The sequence below is a fragment of the Vigna radiata genome, chromosome 1 (genome assembly GCF_000741045.1).
Source record: "Vigna radiata var. radiata cultivar VC1973A chromosome 1, Vradiata_ver6, whole genome shotgun sequence".
NCBI lineage: Eukaryota > Viridiplantae > Streptophyta > Magnoliopsida > Fabales > Fabaceae > Vigna > Vigna radiata.
In genome coordinates, this window is record NC_028351.1 from 14295552 (window position 1) to 14311807 (window position 16256).

The following is a 16256-nucleotide window of genomic DNA, read 5'->3' on the forward strand; positions in this document are numbered from 1 at the left end:
GATTTTAAGTTTAATTCAATCTTTTCCAAATATATTCGTATCTATTTGTATATTATGATATGAAATCTCTATATGATATGAATATTAGAGAGATGGGATTTTCAATACATCTCACATTAAAAACATAATATAGGAAAAGTGAGAGATTTCAAATCAAAATGGAGTGATGGTTTTGATTTATATGCTACAAAAATGATTTTTTTTTTATTAAAAATAAATATGATAAAGATAAATATCATTTAAGTGTGAATCTCTTTTTTGAAATGGAAAGTGGGTCTAGGATAGAATGTTACAATGAAACAATTTGGTATTTATGTTAAAATGTGATGATTGAATACTTGAAAAAGTTTTTATTAAACAATATGAGTATTTCTTAGTGAAATTATTTTATTAACTCATCATTTTAATAGATTAAAAATAAAAAAGCATGAAACATTACAAACTTAAAGGATTTTAATCTATTAAAAGTCAACAAAAAAATAATTCATGGTTTTAATTAATTCTAATATATCAAAATGATTGTTTAATACATTAAAATGTTTCGTATAGTTATTCTAGACAATTTTAGAATATTTTAACATATTAAAAACCTCTTTTAATCAATAAAAAACTACTTTTTATTACGAGAAGATCTAGTTCATTTGAAGAAGTTATCTAAGTGTAATTTTAGGATCAAATCATGAAAGAGAAAACTTAAAACAATTCTTAGTCAATAAAACACATCTTAAAACACTTATAGTTCTTTATGATCATTATCGGTCTTCAAATTCTTCATGAGGAAGATAGAAAAATTATATGATATTAAAGTAATAAAGAACACCAAGTTCATTTATTAGATAATTGAACTTGTCTGTTGTTAGTGGTATGATGAATAGGTTTGTTAATTAAATAATAATATTAATGAACTTCATTTCACATTCACCTCTTAAAATGTGGTATTTAATATAGTTATATCTTATTTCAATATCCTTAGTTTATAAATGTTGAATTTGATTTTTGATTAGATTTATAAGACTAGTATTATCACATATTAGAGGTACTTATTCAGTAAGTCCAAAATTTAGTAATTATTGTTTCATTCAGATGAACTACACACAAACACTTCTAATTACTATATATTTAGCTTTAATTATTGAGAAAACAATATACATTTTCTTCTTATTGTGCCAAGAGACCAAGCTTCTTCCAAGTATGTGACAAGTACTAATGGGTACTTTTCTTGTCAAGCTTACAACATGCAAAGTTAAAATTTAAAAAAAAAAAGTAGCTAAGGTTATGATCGCATACCCTTCGCCATGACCTACGCACTTTCAAGAAGAAGCTAGAGTTATTTATTCAAGATGAAGCAAAGCTCTTTCTCATAGGCCATCATGAAAGTTGAAAAGCAGTATAGGTTTATTTAGGTCATGTATTTCAGCCAAGTAGTGTAGGTTTGTTTAAAGTTTGTATGAGGGTTTTTCCTTAGTTGGACATCTAAACCATGTGGAAAGTATGTGTCATGTGTCATGCTTCTATTGGAGAGGATTTTGCTTCCACATGGCACTCTAGGAATGGAGATGATATTTCTTTATGATTGGCCACATGCCATTCCTTCATTGGAGAGGATATCTGGACATTTTTCCACTTCATAGAGGGCTACTATTTTAGGCCAAGGATTGCATGGTAGGTTTGGCATGCAAAATTTTAGTTTTTAGGGTTTCTAAGACCTTTAGCCTATAAATAGAGGTGTTTCCTCTCTTGTAATCATCTTTAATGTTGAGTAATGTTATGCTGGCCATTTTTTGCCATACTACTCATCTTTAGATCAAGACTAGAGCAATCCATGAGGACCCTCTAGTCACCTTTCTCTTAAAGTTGACCTAACCTTTCTTTGAGCCACCAAATACCACACCACCACCAGACACCACCCTAGGCCATGAGCCTTCATCCAAATCCAACCATAGCTTCAACATTTCACACTTCTTTGCCCATCATTTCCACACCTACATCTTCAAAGGGACCATCCTTCATAACATCTCTTCTAGCCTAGTTTGAGGATGTTGTCATCATTTAGTATCAAGAGCTTTGGTTTTTCAAGATCTAAGTATTCTTGGTCCCTATTTATCCTTTCCATCTTTTCTTGTTCTATGTTATTCTTCTTGCTTGTCTTGTTGTCTTTTTCCATTCATATATTGTTTTTTTTCATGGTTCTAATTTTTTCTTCCTTGGAACCATTTGACTTTTGCACTAAGTTTCCATATCCTGTGTGTTTGTGTGCTTTTTCATGTTTTTGAGTCTTTATTCATCTTTATGCTTCGAAATATGAAAAGGTTTTGAATCATTCTAAGTTTTGAATCCATTCATGTTGTCTAGAGTCGTGTATAGTCCTTTTGATGTCTTTACTTCCTAGTTGAACATTGAAAAATTACAAAAAAAAAATATGCTCAAGTGTATTTTTGAAACTGCATTGTTTATGTGCCTTTGAGTGCTTTTATTTTACATATTTGAGTTCATACTTGTTGCTAGATTATCAACAAGTTCTTAGAGTTAGGCTTCCTTTGTATCAGTTTTTAGTTTCATGTTGTATGTTGATTATAGTAGGAATTTCTTCCATATGGTATATTATGAACTTTTTAACTTCTAAGAGAGCTTTCAAATCTGTTTTGTGGTGTGTACTATTATGTCTTATGTGATGGAAAAAAAAAGAAGAGAAGAGACAAATGGTACAAAAGAAAAAGCAAACAAAAAGTATAAAATGTAAAAGTAAAAAGCAAAAAGTAAAAACATATGCATGTACTACTACCACTAACTTTTGGTGTGCATTCTTGTATGGATTTATTGCTAGCTTTTACGTATGAGTATTGTTGCTTATAGCCTTATCTCATTTGCAATTGATTCTAAAAGTGTATCCATTGGCACCATTTACACATAAGTTGCTAAAGACAAGAAGCACCATTTTCTACTGTAGTAATTTTTTGTTTTGTTCATCTAATCTAGATCTTTTCTTTAGGTCTTTCTTTTAATGTGCTAAACCTTCTAGCTTGACCATTTATTTTCTTGTTTGTCTCCTTGATCATTTTCGGTGTTTTTTTTATCATAAACTCCTTTTGAAATAACTTTTGTTCATTTAGACCTTTTTCTTGGTTTTCCTTGGACTCTAATTTGGCTTTATGGTGTTACACTAGTACAAAAATCGCGTTCAATGTCGAATAATTATGGCTTTTAATGTCTATTTCGATATCGACGTCATATCAGGAGACGTAAATTTAATGTCGAATAATGCAGGACAACGTCAATTGTTTATATACATGTTGTCTGATAAGCAGCTTGACGTCCAATATGTGACTAAATAGTTGTAGTTAAAGGAAGAATTGACATCAACTGTTATGGGGACGAGACGTAACGTTGACATTAAACGAAAAGAGGTTTGACGTAAAATTGACATCGTATATCAGAAAAAAGTGAAGTTATTCTTGTAAAAGGTTGAACGTCGATTATTATGCAAGATGACGTTATCCTCGCTGAGCTAGAGAAGAGCTCGTCCAGCGTTGCATTTCCATGTTTTCATTGTAAACGTTTTGACGTCGAAGTTTTTGTGTGGTCGACGTTAGGTAGCAAAGGTTGAACATCATTCAGTGTATAGTTCGTCGTCAATATGCAGTGTTTTTTTTATAAAAAAAAATTGGTACGTTTTTGCTCATTTAGCCAAACCTGAAATACAAAAACCAGTTTTCCAATTCAAATATTCACATAATTCATTAATTTAAAAAGCATTTAAAAGAGAAGCACAGAAAAGATCAAGAGAAAGAATGTATCTAAGTAAGAGAAAAAGAAGTACAATTAAGCAACACTATCGAGCTTCACTGTAATTGTTTCTTACTATTGTAAGAAGAAAGAAAAAGAGAAAAAAGAGAAACACCCAGTGAGTCTCTAGATTGTATTGTATTATACACACATCCTTTCTATGAGAGTAATAGTCTAAACGACTTTTAAGAAATCGTTGATTACAATTCTAAAGAGAATTAAAATCCTTATTGTTAAAACTCTAAGGAGTTGAGGAAATCTAGCAGCATATCAAAGGATACCAGGATTGTCTAGTACTAGAAGTGATGTGAATACTCAACTAGTCTAGGGTAATGGAAGGTTATTCGTTGATTAGGGATACCAAGAGTGGTGCGAATACTCAACTAGTCTAGGGAAACAGAAGGTTATTCGCTGACCAAGGATACTGAGAGTGGTGAGAATACTCAGTTGTGTAATCTTGTTGAAGATTATAGTGGAACCCTCTGTGGATAGAGGAGACTAGAAGTAGCTTAGTTGGAGTGAACCGGTATAAAAATATTTGTACATTTATTATTTACCCTTGCCTAAACGCTTCTCTTATAAAACCTATAGTTGCACTTTAGTTTTACAAAACAAGAATCTTCTCATACTAAAGGGTTGTTCTTTAGCTAATGAAGTTCTTATAAACTTTGTAGTATATATTTTGAATAGCACGTGAAAAGAAATTATCGTATACAATCACTTGAAGTTGAGCGTTTAACAACTATTTGATAAATCTGATACTTGACAAACATGCTACATTATAAGGATTGCAAAATGATTTTTCCATTAACACTATTCAATTCCCCCCTCTTCTAGTGTTTTTTAGGTACTTCATAGACTTCATTGGTCCATTACCTATGTCCAATTCACATGAATACATATTTTTAGTTATAGATTATGTTTCTAAATGGGTGATGGTAGTCGTAGTGCAAAAAGGATACAATTGCAAGAATTTGAGCGTTGTTGGAGAAAAGAGAAAGCTACAATTGCAAGAATTTAAGGAGTTGAGAACACAAGCCTATGACTCTACATGCATTTACAAGTCCAAAGTAAAGGCCTACCATGGAAAAAAGGTTCTAAAATGAGAATTTAGGCCGAACCAACTTGTCCTACTTTACAGTTTGAGATTGATGTTGTTCCTAGGTAAATTGAAGTCTAAATAGTCTGGACCATTTTTGGTCAAGACCATGAGGCCATATGGAGCAATTAAATTGAAGATCTAGAGATTAAGAGAAGTTGGACAATGAATGCATAGTGGTTGAAGGAGTATCAAGGTGGAAATCTTGGCAGATTCACTACTGAAACCGCATTGGACAAACCATGATTGATAAGGTGTTGAGCTAAAGTCTTTAACCTTGATTTGAGCGTTGTTGGAGAAAAGAGAAAGCTACAATTGCAAGAATTTAAGGAGTTGAGAACACAAGCCTATGACTCTACATGCATTTACAAGTCCAAAGTAAAGGCCTACCATGGAAAAAAGGTTCTAAAATGAGAATTTAGGCCGAACCAACTTGTCCTACTTTACAGTTTGAGATTGATGTTGTTCCTAGGTAAATTGAAGTCTAAATAGTCTGGACCATTTTTGGTCAAGACCATGAGGCCATATGGAGCAATTAAATTGAAGATCTAGAGATTAAGAGAAGTTGGACAATGAATGCATAGTGGTTGAAGGAGTATCAAGGTGGAAATCTTGGCAGATTCACTACTGAAACCGCATTGGACAAACCATGATTGATAAGGTGTTGAGCTAAAGTCTTTAACCTTGATTTGAGCGTTGTTGGAGAAAAGAGAAAGCTACAATTGCAAGAATTTAAGGAGTTGAGAACACAAGCCTATGACTCTACATGCATTTACAAGTCCAAAGTAAAGGCCTACCATGGAAAAAAGGTTCTAAAATGAGAATTTAGGCCGAACCAACTTGTCCTACTTTACAGTTTGAGATTGATGTTGTTCCTAGGTAAATTGAAGTCTAAATAGTCTGGACCATTTTTGGTCAAGACCATGAGGCCATATGGAGCAATTAAATTGAAGATCTAGAGATTAAGAGAAGTTGGACAATGAATGCACAGTGGTTGAAGGAGTATCAAGGTGGAAATCTTGGCAGATTCACTACTGAAACCGCATTGGACAAACCATTATTGATAAGGTGTTGAGCTAAAGTCTTTAAAAAAGCGCTACTTGGAGGTAGCCCAACTTTGAAACTGTTTTATTGCTTCAAATTGTTTTAGTAATTTTTTCAATTTTTTGTATTAGTTGGTTGTTTTCTTTATTGCATGAGTAGATTCATATTTTGTCATCATTGAATGTTTACATCATTAAAGAGCATGTACGATCATAAAAGATTAGAGTATTCTGGAAGGTTTCATGAAAATTTAATATAGAGTGAGTTTCCAAAAACTAAGAAAAATTCTAATAAGAGTCTACATTGAAGCAAAAAAATTAGTGGTTAAGCCGCCACTTGCAGGTTAGAAACAATGGGTTTAAAAATTTGAGCTTTAAAAGTTTGAACCTTATATAAAGCTTTTCATTTGAAACCCACTACTCACCTCTACCACTCCACTCACTCTCAAACCCTCTATAAACCTCCAAACCCTCTCAACTTTCATTCTCCACATTCTTAAATCCTCCTACTCTTATCATTTCCACTTCGTTCTTTGCATTTACCATGTAAGTACAAAATGAATGTTTCATTTTTTTCTCCAACTCTTTGTTCACAGGTTAGCTCAAGCCCTAGTCGATGACTTGAACACCCTTATTTGTGAATCTGCATTTGCATGTGAATTTATATTGAATGAGTGGTTTTGAAGTGTTGTACCTCTCATTTTCAAATTTCAAAAAGATCGAATGTTGAGTTTTTCCATAAAAACCTGAACTTTATGCTTGCATGTCAAATTTGCAAAAAGATTAAGTGTTCAAGGAATACCCTATTTGTTATTGTTGTGAATGAAATGCATGTTGCAATTTTTAATCAAAGTTTTTATTGTCATATGATAAAACATGCAACAAAAGGTTGTCTCACTACTATTTGAAAGCTCATCATCATCATCTAACTCTCATGTGCCTTCACCGCAAATTACATATTTAGGGACTAGGGTGAAGCATGTTGCTTTTGCCAGAGAGAGAAGAAATCCTTGACCAAGCCATGTTGCTGCCTCAAATGGCAAAACCAACACAACCCCGACAGCTACAACTACTCCAACCATAACAAACACTACACCACTTTCACCTTCCTCGACATTAGTTACTCAGACACCAGCTATGAGAAGGTAGGGAGAGCTCTCTTAACCATCTTCTCAATGGAATAGAATTCGCTCCCAAACTAGTGTGAAACAAGAAAGGTTCATGGACATAGCAAGGAGGTCCATTATGATTGAACATTGTATAGAGCTGTTGGAGAGAGAACATGATGATTTCGAAAGGGCATTGGATAATAAGAATTAAATAAAGTTAACAAGGTTAGAGGATTATTATATTGAACTAAAAGTAAAAGAATTTCACGCCAATGCATACCCAATTCAACCTTTCGAGAAGAATAGATCCACTTGGGTTAGAGAAAAGTTTCCTATGAAAAGGTACCATAAGGAGGTATCTTGATATACCTATGATGATGTTTGAAGAGGAACGAACATAATTACATAACATGATGCGAGATGTTAATGTGGAGTAGCTGGAATAACTCCTTTGTATCCCCGACTGGAAGTTTCTGGTTGGAAAAGGAGGACAACCATAGTACCTTAACAGTGGGATCATGAAGACCACAACTCAATTGTGGATCACCTTTCTCTTTGCAAACATAATACCAAATTATCATGTTTCAAGAATTAATTTTGACATAGCACAATTGCTCGACTGTATTATGAGAGGTTACATGTTGGACATTGCAGACATAATCACTAAAGAGATATTCAAAATGACTATCTCAAATATTTCAAGAAGGAGTACACAGTAAAGCCCATTTGTTTCCCTAGTTTGATAATTGGCCTTTGTACGATGCAAGGCGCAATTATTTAAGATCAACCAAGAAAAAGATTGAGGCAGGCTATTACTAACGCCTACATTAGAGTCCATTTGATGAATCATTATTTTGTCATATTCGCTTAGGTTTCTATACTAGATTTAATTAGTGAATTGTGCTTATATGCCTATTATTATTTCAGTTTTTCCATTTGGGTTTAATTTGACCAGTAATTCATATTTTGATTAATTTGAATTTTGTGAGCTTAATTATTTCCCATTATGATTTTAAGGGCAATTTTGGGATTATAGTTTGGGACTTAAAAGAGAGCAACCACGTCATTTACTATTGTCCACATCGACATTTGTTTTTACTTTCTTTTTTAGTTTTGTTTTTATTAATTTTGGACCAAACATGGACTTTGGGCCCAATTTGAGAATTAGAGAGAAACCCATTTTAGAGTGGCAAATTTTCGGCCTAGGGTTTTGTATCTAGGAGAGACACAATTTCGAATGACACACACTCTCTCATATTCAATTCTCTCTAAATACGAACAGTACGACTCTGTCTGAGGTTTTTGGAATTATCGATTTCTGTTTCATTTTGGAGTTAATTACATTTTCGTTTTTCTAGGTTCAGTTTCGTTTTCCTCTCTCTCATTTTCATTGAAATTTGTTTTTCTATTTCACGGAAGGTTAAATCTATTGGGTTGGTAATTAGGGAAATTGCATTGTTTCCTTGATATTGCTCGATATTGTGATTCTGCTCTTCTTTCTTTGCATCATATTTAATCGGTTTTGTTGCTGCAAATTGGGTCTCACTTAATGGTTCTGCTTATGTGTTTGAAGCTGCAGTTGCTTAATCTATAGTGCACAAATATTAAATACGTGCATTGTGTTTGATTAATTCGTTTTTATGACAATCGTTTTAGTTTCCGCTTAGTTGATTAATTTGTGTTGGATTATGGGTTAGGGGAGTGAATGATTTATTATTAATCTGGGATGGAGGCATTGCAATTGAACTAATAACCAACTTGTGTTTAATAAGTGTTAAATCTACATTTTTTTATTTATTCTGTTAATTTTAATTTGAATTATCTCTAAACCCCCCCTCCCCAATTATGGTTTTGATCCTTTGACGGAACCTAATTTGGTCCCTGAGAGATGACCCAAGAGTCACTTCTTATTATACTGCACTTTAATTGCAAACAATTAATTTGAGTCGAGCGCGACATCGACATCACCATTTCATGAATCCATTGGACAATGAACCAAAAGTGACAGCAGGTAGAAGGCCATAAGAAATTCTAACCAGAGAAGATACAACTCAAGCAACCACTTAAGCTGCCAACAAAATATCCTAACATAGCAACAACAACAACCAACCATAGAAATCCCTAATTCAACCTATACTTTATTCCACCAACTACAAGAAGCCATCAATTATGTTACAACTCGGATTACTTACATGCAACAACAACTAGAAACAACTCACAGGGCTTAAATTGCCCTACACTAGATTCTATATGACTTCTTTGATAAGCTTCGCAACAATAAGCCTATTTGTTGTATTACCCCTAATAAATTCAAAGAGTTGTTCTTTTGGCCTAGGGATAGTCCTTTCTTCATAAGGGAGTGTAATGGTGTAGCAGGACACCAAGACTTCACACAACAACCTACACCACAACTTGTAAAAGCTGAACTAGAACAACCCCAACCAAAACCTGAAAATGAAGAACCTCAGCCTGAAACTAAAGAGGGAAATGTTGTTGTAGATTTAGAAACAAAAATAGAGGAGGTTGAAGTAGCTGAACAGGAAGAAGAAGAAGAAGTTGTTGAGGAACAAGAAGAAAAGCCCAAAGCAGAGGAGGAACCAAAGGAAAAGGACAAGTTCTCTAACATAAACTCCCCTACAGGACTAGATTTCTAAATCACTATTGAACCAAGTTTTTTTTCTGCAATTTTATTTTTAAGCACTTTTATTTTAGTACAACTATTTTTAAATTCCTTACATGATGTTTATTTTGATATTGTTAGGAATACGTGAAACAAGTTAAAGTAGGATGTACATAGATTTTGAAACTTGCCACTTTAGAATAATACACTTTTTGAAAGAAAAATTGGAACATGACTTAAGAACATTGAAAGTCAAATCCCAAACTACAATTTCAAAAAAGAAAGAAAAAAAACTTTGGAATAAGTTTGAATTGACATAGTCAGAAGTAAGTAGCAACTCAAAGTTTTTGCATTATAAAAAAGAGAAAACAATTCACCTCAAAATCGCAAATCATCTTCCTCGTGAACCCTAATTCGTGCCATAGTCATTCGCGAACCACACACCTACAAATCGTGAGAAGCCACTATGAGCTTCTCACACAACCAGAGCAAAACAAAACCACCCAGGTTCGTTCGTCACCATAATCACCTGAGATGCAAATCGTTAAAATTTTCCCTCGCTAGAGAAGAAATTTTACACCTCCATCAAAAAAAAAAATTCTCTACAAGCATGGAAACCCTAATTTTGGGTGGAAAAGGAAACTGTCGCGGGACAATCCCTCATTGAACAGTCAATCCTGGTCAAAGTTTCAATCATGGTCAAACAAAAGGGCTTAAAATGCAAATAACAATATCTTTTAGGTTTCTTAGCAATTTTGGACAAAATAAGAAGGACTAAATAAAGATTTTAGGAAAGTTTTAGTTGTTGATAATTTATTAGATATTATACAAAATAATTAATTTAATTATAAATGAAAATATCTACTAAATATTTTTTAAAACTGATTAAATTTGTTAAATATTTAGGAGATATTACATTATCTAATAAGAGATTTTATCAACAGAAAAGTCAAAATCCAAGTCCAATCAAGTTCTTTATAAAGAGATTAGGGAAAGTAAAAAGAGGCATTAGCAACTTTGGCTGGGAGCAACAATCATCACCACCCATATCTCTCATTCTCTTACTTTTATTTTTATTCATCATGTATTCCACTCAATCTATAGAGGGCTAAGCTTCTAGGGTTGTTCCACTTTAATTTCATTATGGATTCTGAGGTTAGATTGAAATAATGTCTTTGTTATTTTGATTATTAATTTGGTTATCTTTATTCTATGTCTTTTATCTCTCAATGATGTCAAAAGAAATTATCTTTACATCATAGGTAATTAGAGAGGTGTTTTAATCAATAGGCATATTGATCATATGAGTCTAAATGTTTTTAATTTTGAGTAAGAATGTACTTTGATTGGATTTAGGAACTTTCATGTGATTGAATAGGTTTTTACTACCAATTGAGAATGTACTTTTATTAGTGGTAAAAAATTTAACAATAATTAATCAAGAATGTACTTTGATTAATTAACTTTTAACATGGTTAGGAGATAAAATAATAGATTTGATTAAACACAATAGGACTTAATTGAGAATATACTTTGGTTAATAGTAAGATTGCGGTCAAATTAATTAAGAATGTACTTTAATTAATTTGAAATCGAAAGTAATAATCAATTGAAAAATAATATGTGGCTAATCAATAATGAATCAATTTTGGAAAAGCAGTGGAATTAGCCTATTTAGTATAATTGCTTTAGACCTTACTCACTTGAGTGGATTTGGGAGAGAGTAATTGTGAGGATTTGAAGGAATTTTTTTTTTGTTTATTTGAATAGATTTAGAGGTAAGTGAGAGTAGGTTTGGAAGTAAAATTTGTGAGAATTAGTGTATGATTTAATTTATGTGACAGATTAAAAAAATTTACTTCCAAATTCACCCTCACTTACCTCCAAATCTATTCAAATAAACAACAAAAAATTTATCATCAAATCCTCTCAATTACTCTCCCCCAAATCCACTCAAGTAAACAAGGCCTTAAAGTCTTTTATTTGTTACATCATCAAATTCACACTTAAAATATCTTCAATATTAACTTCATTAGGATAAATTTTACTTTTATCTTTTAGTATTTACATTGTGTTTTACTAACCTTTTGAGTAGGATTTCATAAGAATCAATTATTAAAAAACAATTTCGTATTTGTTAGGAAACGACTCAGGGCTAACTTAATCCTATCTAGTTTGTTAACGACTAACTTGACAATACTGAAGTTTCCTTGTTTAGTAGTAGAAATTTGATAGCATTGATGATAGCATGTCAATGTAACATCTTTTAACTCTCTTGTATTTGGTACTATCTTTCATTTATGTATCTTTATTTTTCATCTAAAGTTTGTTAATTTATTTATACTTAACATTGAATAAATTAATCACTCATCTTACTTCACTATCTTAAGATTAAGTGGGAACTAGTCTTAAGTTGTGGTCCAATTAGTTTCCTATGGGTTTCTAGATGCTATGAATAGATCTAGTGTGTGCAATTGGAGAAAGAGTCTTAATCTTAATACAGGTGACTCGTTCAAGCAATCACTGAGGAATCATACTAAAGGGTGACGATCCTAGGCTTTAGGTGTCATGGATGGACCTAGAGTTATACTTAAGCGAACTCCCAAGACTTAATAATTTGCAGCTTCACTTTTAAGGGTAGATCTGATGCAAGAGAGGAAGAAGTTGTGAAGTTGAACTCTATCATAGTTTCAACAATCTAAAATTCACTCATCTGGTAATCCAAATTGTTTTCCAACTTATTTTACAACATTTTCACAAACATAAATATGTTTTTCCATACATATTAAATACAACTATTGTTTTATAGAAGATCAAGATAGTTAAAACATTGTATTTTCCTTCATTACACTTGTTGGTATGTTTTGGGTGTTGCATTGACACGACAACAATCACAACGACATTCTTCCTATAAGAACCAATTTCTATAGAATTTTTTGTATTGGTTAATCGATTTTAGCCACAATATAATATCCCTTTCAGGATGTCACATGTAGTTTATAAGACATTCATTAACTTATGAAAATGATTATACAACACAAACAAACAAGCAAGGGTGAGCTAATGAAACAACGTCAAATAATATACAATAATCATACTCACTCATTCTACTAAAAACATCCATTACAAGTAATGAGTTTACACCATAATCGTTCCACAAGATCCGCATCACCTCCAAGTGATACCAAACCATATGTCATTCTCCCGTACCCTACCATACACATCCTATTTTCCAAAATAGGGCAGTTTAAGCCATCTTGTCGTCACAACAAGGACTTGTCTCTCTTGCTCTTCAAGGACTTATTAGTAAAAACTTTGATGCGTCACACACTGAGCACTATACTTAACAATGAGCTGGAAATCTAAGGGAAAAAACATCCTTCCCTTCTCTAATACTTCACACAGGCGAAAAGGTGCAGCACTTGAAGCTCTCTTCTTCCACTAGCTCACACAGGCGAAAATGACCCTTTTCCACTACTTCACACACGCGAAAGGAACAAACCCCGACTTTACAATGTACAACAAGAAGGCATAACAACAAACATGCCTTTCAGCTTCACACTGAACAAACACACATCACTCCACGACAACAACATAACAAACATCTAACATTACGACCATGCAACACAATACGACAACAACCACAACAACTTGGTCAAACACCTTCATAGCCCAATAAACATGCAACTAGCTTAACAGACACGCAAATAGCTTGACAATAATAAAAACACAATTCTACACTCATAAAAATAGCTCAACAAACAAAGAAACAGCTGGATAACCATAAGCAACAACTCAACTAGGGTCAAAAACCCCCAGGCTGACCTCTAGAACAACAAAATCGAGTTCCAAAACCTCCAAACTGAGGTATCAAAACTATTGGTCAAATAACCCAGTCTAACAGCCCAACCTAGCCAACTAACACCCCAACTACTTAGCCCGACCAACTAACTCAATTACCCAACCCGACTTAACACTACCCTAGTCCGGAAACCCCATAAAATAACTTGGATTCAACACTTAACATGCAAACAACATAACTTAGCAAGTTAACCAACACAGATTACCATTAAACAATCAGGATTGAAAGTTAAGCATATCAAAAATAGCTCATCACACTATAGTACATGTATTTAGCATATTGGATTCAACTTAAGGCACTAAATGCAACTTTAAGACACATAACAACATTATTCTAGTACCTAAAACATAGTTCCAAGCTTACAAAAATATTGATTCAAACTTACCAACAAGAAACAAACCTTAAACATCATGAATCAAGCTCAGTAGATCGATTACCACTCAACCCCAGAAAACAAACCAAGACGACTAAACCATAACATTCAAACACTCCACACATAAGTTCTTATAACAAAACAAATCTATACTCACCAAATGTGTCATAACACTATGCCTATGACACTATAAAAACACTTAAAATTATCATTTGGCTTAAACATATTAAACAACTAGTATCATGCACTGAACCACTAAAACAATCATGACTAAGTCTAAAAATTATCAATCATTAACATATGTTCAACATAAACAGAGTCCATGCACTAAACCATCAAAATGTGACCATCGTTAGATCAAAATTCGACAGAAATCAGCATTCACCAAACCAAATTACAACCAGCATATTCCCCTCAACCATAATATTACCCATTAACCACATCACAACATAGATAATCATAACACTTGTTTTAAAACATTCATTACACAAAAATGAAGGTTCAAGAAGAACAAACACTTTGAACAAAACAAGAAGACATATAACACAAATTCAATCAATAAAACAACATCAAGACATGTAAGAGATGTGATGAACAACTCAAAAATAAAAAGAAGAATGGAGAAGAAGAAATTAGACCATGACTAACCAAGCTTTGATACCAAATGATGACCTTCTTCTTTACTCTTTTAATAAAATCGATGTTACCAATAAGGGAGTATTGGTAAAACCTGAAGACAAGTTTTGATGATGCTGCAAATTGTAATTCTTGATTGTAATAGGAGAATACTTAAAAAGCAACTTGTAGTTTTTGAATGTAGTAGGAAAATGATAAACATTGTAATTTATACTGGAATAATCGATTATGGACAAGCTATAATCGATTATCACATGTTTTTGAACTACAATAATCGATTATCATGAAGCAATAGTCGATTATCACAAGTCACACTTGAATAATCGATTATCACTTCAAATAATCGATTATCACTTTTTTGAATATTCTATAACGGACTTGAATAATCGATTATCACTTACAATAATCGATTATTCATGGCAGTTGTGAGCTGACCTTTGGCATTCAGTGTGCTTGGCTATATAAGTGATTTTTGAAAGCTTCAGAACTTAACTTTTGTGTAAACTGAGAAAAGCTTAGAACACCGAGTAGTCAGAGGAACGTTCTTGAGAGCTTTTGTTTACTTTGTTCCCTTGCCTGGTCTTGTGAAAGGAGAGGCTTACGTATCGTGTGTCGATAGTCGAAGTGGACTCTCTTCAAGTTGGCAAGGTTCTCTNCCTGGTCTTGTGAAAGGAGAAGCTCATGAATCGTTTGTCGATTGCTGGAGCAGGTTCTCTTCAAGTTGGTAGAGTGGTTCCTTTCATTCTATTTCTGTACTTGTTATTGTAATCTGTTAAATCTTTTTTAGTGGAACTGTGTAGTGATTAACAACTGGACGTAGATTCTGTTGAATCGAACCAGTATAAAAATCCTTGTGTGCTTTTCTTATGCCCTATACTCATTTTACTTTAACGCACATCAACTACTTGGTTAATTTTCTGAAAGAAAATTGTTCTTTATAAAAAAGGCTAAAATCGTTTCAACTGTGACCTAATACGCTTTACGCTCTCTGTGTTATTAATCCGCTGCGCTAAACTCTTTTAAAAAATTACCCTCTACGATACCAACAATCGAGAGGATGATGAACTCTATGGAAGACTGAGGATGTGAAAGCTAGGAAGGGATGAAGATATTGTAGTGTTTATTTCGACTAGTGCGAGTTTCCTAGGGAAAGATGATGCTAACTCCTAAGAAAGGAAGCATAGAGTAGTCTAAAAGAGAGAATTAGTCTAAGGAGAGCTAAAACAAGTTAATATCACTCAATTTGGGCAATATTTCTTTACTAGACTTAAGTTGAATTTATAAGAGGTATATACCTTTATTTATAGGCCTATAAACCCTAAAAATGGTTTCCAAAAAGTATAGCAAAAACAATTCAAACCAGTCAAGAAATTTGAATTTTGAAGCCAAAAGAGAGCATGTGTCTTGTGTGACTTGCCACCTAAGCAAGTCATATGTTCCTTGCCATGGTGTGCTCAAGGAGGAGACATGCACTCCACGTTTGTGCCTTCTAGGTTTAAGAAACCCTAGTTTCATGCATTTCACATCAAGTTCAAAAACTAAGTTCATCTCTTTTTAAGCCCAAATTAGACTACGAAACTCAAGTTTAAACTATAATCTAAATTGAGGATCCAAATAATAAAACTTATACTCCAAAATATCTTATTCTAATATTTATAAAAGAATCCTAAACTTGATCTTCATGTCTTCCTTAATTCATATAGATATTAGGATTGGACAAAATTACCTACA